Genomic DNA, 6,007 nt, shown 5'->3' with positions numbered 1-6,007 from the left:
TAGAGAGAGAATACAGAGGAACAAACGTACAGCCCATCAAATACTCTTTTAAACCTGAATGGGCCCTTAGCAGAATTATCATGACTCGACACCAGCGTGACCCCCAGGCAGAGTTCCAGGGCTTCAGGGAGTCAGGATCTTCCTCCAACACTTTCAGGCTGCACTGAGAACTTTAGACTCATTAACGTATATCAACGTTGAACTGTTTCTGTCTGATTAACAATAGATTTTACCCCAAGGTCTCTTATCCAGCCCCCTCGTGTTAAGACGGTAATCTTACATGCACGCACTTTGCTTTGTAGCTTTATTTGACCTTCTGCACAGTTGCCACATTAGTGTCATACAGACACATATCTAGATATGAATAGGAGCAGCAGGGAGACTTCAGCGTATCAGTACAATGGATTTAAGGACCTGGTTTTCTCTGCCCCCTTCTGGTTGGCAGATGTGCTCACAGACAGGATGTCTCTAGTGGATGACAGGCTTGCGTGAGGTCAGTCACCTGTGAAGACCAGCATCATATACCCCTGAACCAGCGCGGAGAAATGCGCTCCCTGGGCCACCGGGATGAGCCAGCCCCACGTCACTACGCTGCCATGGGTGGAACCAGGACACCAGTGGACACAGGAACCGGGTCAGGCTGTCGTGTTGGCAGGACTTCAACCACCTATTCATTGCACAATATCTAATACTATGTAAATGTAAAAACAACAATGAACCATAACCATTAAAAAATTTAAGATAAAAAAATTATTAATTAAATTAAATTAAATTAAATATAAAAAATATTAACTCAATTAAATTAAATATAAAAGAAATTTAACTAAATTATATTAAATTAAATTAAATATAAAAAATATTAACTCAATTAAATTAAATATAAAAGAAATTTAACTAAATTATATTAAATTAAATTAAATATAAAAAATATTAACTCAATTATATTAAATATAAAAGAAATTAAATTAAATTAAATTAAATTAAATTAAATTAAATTAAATTAAATTAAAAAACTGCTCGCGCAATTCCTGCGCAGAAGCCCATTGCGCAGGAATTGCGCGTGCAGTTTTTTTTAGCTATTTTAGAGGATGGACAAATTATTGTGGGTGTATGTCCGTGTCATTCTCTGTCATTCTGATACACACTTCAGAGAAAATATTTTCTACTTTACTACATATATTTGACAGCCTTACTTTTATATTTTTGGATTTTAGATACTAGATGATTTAACATGCTTTAAAAACCTATTGTTAGAGAATAACCCAGTAGCTTCTAACCTTTTCTTTTAACGCCGGGTTCACCGGACGCGGAGGCGATGCCAAAGTACCGCACCGCGCTAATCCCTATCGCGCCGGTGCTTGGCTGTTCACACCGGACTCTGAAGCGATGCTGAAGCGCCGGGCAGCGCTAATAATATCACCTGTTGATCCAGTAGTATAAAAGCATATACTTACTTGTTGCTCCAACATTAAGCAACAGCATCCCAACATTTATCTTTTTTGGTGTTGTCTTTATACAACATGTTCCGAGGATCATACAACTCACTGTACTTCTCCACTTCAAGCTTTTAATAAATCAATTGATAAGTCGAGCAACAGAAAATTACCCGTCAACTATTTAGATATTCTAGAAATATTTCTTTCTACTTTTAATTTCCTGTTGTGTTTCTAATTATTATTAATGTTATATAATGTTAATGACATTTCCTGGATAAATGTGTGGAGGTTTTATTACCTCTGCTGAGGAGGTGTTATGTTTTCATCTCTGATTTGTCAGTCAACAGGTTTATGTAATAAACTACTGGACCAATAACCAAACAACTTGGTAGAAGGAAGCTCCATGGATCAGAGATGAACCTATACGGCTCTGTTGAGCTCTACTGAGTGCAAGTCTAGTGAATGAATCTGGAATCTTCTCTCAAAAAACATTTCCCCCCCATAGGGTTTGTAGTGTGAAGCTAATAAGGTGTTTTATAAAGATGTGATCGAAAACGTCAGACCAAGTGAATCCACTTTATTTCAGCATGAACAGAAAAAAAGAAGAGAGTTTCATTTCACTGTTAGCAGCACAACAACCTACTGGATTTACCCTCTCATACGATGAAGGTTACTCTATCTCTTCAGTTAATAATAAAGCTCTGTTCAGTTAGACACACAAAGGGATATAAGAACTGGGGTTAATGAAAATGCAAGAGAATTCAAAACCAACACAAATTAGTCCTCCTCAAGTTTTACTCAACCTGCATCCCTGAAATTCAAATATGTGTCCCTTCTGTATTTCCAAAAACACTTTTAGCATTTTAACACAAAACTCTGGCATGAAAATGAATTAAACATGGGCACTACAGGGGTTTATCAGGCAGTCCATGCCCAACATACTATATTGCCATCTTTCTGCAGCACAAACCTGAGAAACGAGAATACATAACTCATCAGTATCATTACTCAGGTTTCCATGGCTGTGACCAAACAGCTGCACTCCAGCTGTTGTCCTGAATGAGCTTTGCTAATGAAAGAATACTGCATAGTCACAGGCAGTATGCGTTGAGAGCACAGCATCCTGGTTTAAATGTTACTATCAACACATCTCCTTTGGTACTCTGTGTGCAACAAGCATACTGTGTCAGGGTGAACATTTAAATTAATTACACTGCATACAGTACAAGCGACACAAACGTTTTGTACTAACAGGAGAAAACCTCCTTCAAAGTCGTACTCAGCACAATATGGATGATGGGTACACAGTTATAGCGATGGTGGATACTTGTGTATTCAAAACAAAGGAGCTGTTAAAAGACCTACCTCTCAGTAACCGTCAAGTAGATAAACTACAGGTCTATTAGAAGAATTTAGATAAACCATTCATATTAGAAGAAGAGAATTTCCTTCTCAAACAGAGAAACTGTCTCTGTTTACACCTTAATCCTAATAGAGCTTAAAAACCCAAAGCAAAGAATTAAATCATTTTAACATGCATCAGTAGACATTCAATTATCTGATATAGTTTTAATAAAACATGCACTTGTCAAAGTGTAGGTGTGCCATGTCTTGAAAAAAAGCTTCGGATTCCTATCACTTGTCTGTCCACATGTACTAACTGTCTGGAGGCCAAGTATGAATTATGAAAATTGAGAATGGATTTAAAAAAAAGAACTGAACGGGATGCATGACAGTTTGCGTGTGTATGTTGGGGGGCGCCAATTTGAAATCTTGCCTAGGGTGCCAACATTGCAAGGGCCGGCCCTGGTCTGGTAGGTTGGACTTGACTCGTGGATCTAAAGGTGGGTTCACAGGAACTATCAATATCTTTTGTCTTGGCTGTTTTATTCCCCCCAAAATGAGTGCTTTTAATTGGCTATTTATGCAGCATGACCCACCCAGCATACAGTGCAACAGTCAAACAAACAAAAATAATGTTTAAGAAAGTGCTCTGATAAGGGGCCACAGTAAAGAAACATACAAACGGATAAAAGTTCATGTTTTCTATTCAAACTAATACAATGTGTTTGTGTTATCATGTCTTATAGGAAATGTAAACCTTATTTTGTTAACTGACTGCAGTACAATTAAAACGTTAACATTATCTAGGTGTATTATCTCAGGTGCATCTTACATGGCCATGTTGTATTTATACTCCCTGAATATATAGCTGGCGGCGTAAAGCTCCTAATCAGGGTGTGGAACCCAGAGAACAGGAGGTCAGAGGAGAACTCAAACTTCTCTTTCAAAAGAATCCCTGTAGTTTTATCAGGATCAGTGGTGGTAGTTGCCAGCCCACACCTACGATCTAAACTACCCGTTATGCTGCTAAACACAGACTCCAGGCTTATCTGAAAATATAAAGATGTACAGTGGAACAACCAGGATGAGTTATTTTAGTTATATGAGTCCTTTAGTACATATAAGCAATTTCATTATAGCTACAGGGATTAAATCAAATTTGAATGTGAGTATGGTAAAAATCTTAAATCTTAAATTGATAGTTCATTATTTCACATATCACACACACATCATATTTAAAAGCATTGTTTATTCTCTGTATATTTCTGCATAGTTGGTGATAATAACAGTTCCTCCTAAAATGTTATGACATTAGTTTGTATCAATCACATTTTTGCTTTTAATCTGTTTATACGAGGGTAGACTAATAGTATGTATAAGATAGAAGATTGAAAACAAAGATGTACATTTTGTGGTTAAAAGACGATGCCTTAAAATGGTTTCAAATTCTGCTCTATTTTGCAGTAAGACAAAACAAAGAATTGGAAGGTAAGAATAATGAGAAACAAGACCTCAAACGATCCCTGAGAATACATTTTCAAGATGAAATAGCAGCTTTAAAGAAAATCAAATAAGTTGCAGGCCCTCTGCTTGACATAAGATCCAAAGTGGACACAAAGTCAGATGAGATGTTAAATGTAAATCCACTACATTTATACACAACACTGAGGTGGGCTCACAGTTATTAAAGTTGTTTATCTAATCTTATAAAATATATATTGAGATAAATTTGATGGTCTTGTGTAGGTCTGTTTGGGTTGACCCTCCTCAACGCAAATATCAGGCTCACAGTCTGAGTATGACGCTCCTCTGACAACCAATCAGCAGTTTGAATCAGAACTACTCAACACTAACAAGTTAAGTGAACTTATGAATCCTTTTGTAAAGTTTTGTTTTAAGTTTGAAATAGTCTCCCACCTTCCAGTAGAGGGTGCTGTGGAGTGATGTGCCACTGGCAGCAGTTAATTGTCCTGGTTAATGAGCCCCCCCTAGTTTTCTGTGATTATTTTATACAGTGCCTTGCATAAGTATTCACCCCCTTTGGACTTTTCTACATTTTGTCATGGTATAACGACAGATTAAAATTTATTTCATCGTGAGTTTATGTAATGGACCAACACAAAATAGTGCATCATTTGGAAGTGGGGGGAAATATTACATGGATTTCACAATTATTTACAAATAAAAATCTGAAAAATGTTGAGTGCATATGTATTCACCCCCTTTACTGTGAAACCCCTAACAAAGATCTGGTGCGACCAATTGCATTCACAAGTCACATTTGCAAGTCACATAATTAGTAAATAGGGTCCACCTGTCTGCAATTTAATCTCAGTATAAATACACCTGTTCTGTGACGGACTCAGAGTTTGTTGGAGATCATTACTGAACAAACAGCATCATGAAGACCAAGGAGCTCACCAAACAGGTCAGGGATAAAGTTGTGGAGAAATATGAAGCAGGGTTAGGTTATAAAAAAATATCCAGAGCTTTGAACATCTCTCTGAGCACCATAAAATCCATCATAAGAAAATGGAAAGAATATGGCACAACCGCAAACCTACCAAGAGGAGGCCGTCCACCCAAACTGAAGAGTCGGATAAGGAGAAAATTAATCAGAAGCAACCAGGAGGCCCATGGTTACTCTGGAGGAGTTGCAGAGATCCACAGCTGAGGTGGGAGAATCTGTCCACAGGACAACTATTAGTCGTCTACTCCACAAATCTGGCCTTTATGGAAGAGTGGCAAGAAGAAAGCCATTGTTGAAAGGGATCCATAAAAAATCCTGTTTGGAGTTTGCCAGAAGCCATGTGGGAGACACAGCAAACATGTGGAAGAAGGTGCTCTGGTCAGATGAGACCAAAATTGAACTTTTTGGCCTCAATGCAAAACGCTATGTGTGGCGAAAACCCAACACTGCCCATCACCCTGAGCACACCATCCCAACAGTGAAACATGGTGGTGGTAGCATCATGCTGTGGGGATGCTTCTCTTCAGCAGGTACAGGGAAACTGGTCAGAATAGAGGGAAAGATGGATGGAGCCAAATACAGGGAAATCCTTGAAGAAAATCTGATGCAGTCTGCAAAAGACTTGAGACTGGGGCGGAGGTTCATCTTCCAGCAGGACAATGACCCTAAACATACAGCCAGAGCTACAAAGGAATGGTTTGGATTAAAGAATGTTAATGTCTTAAAATGGCCCAGTCAAAGCCCAGACCTCAATCCA

The sequence above is a fragment of the Pleuronectes platessa genome, chromosome 9 (assembly GCF_947347685.1).
Source record: "Pleuronectes platessa chromosome 9, fPlePla1.1, whole genome shotgun sequence".
NCBI classification, from domain to species: Eukaryota; Metazoa; Chordata; class Actinopteri; order Pleuronectiformes; family Pleuronectidae; genus Pleuronectes; species Pleuronectes platessa.
This window is presented reverse-complemented; position numbering follows the sequence as displayed.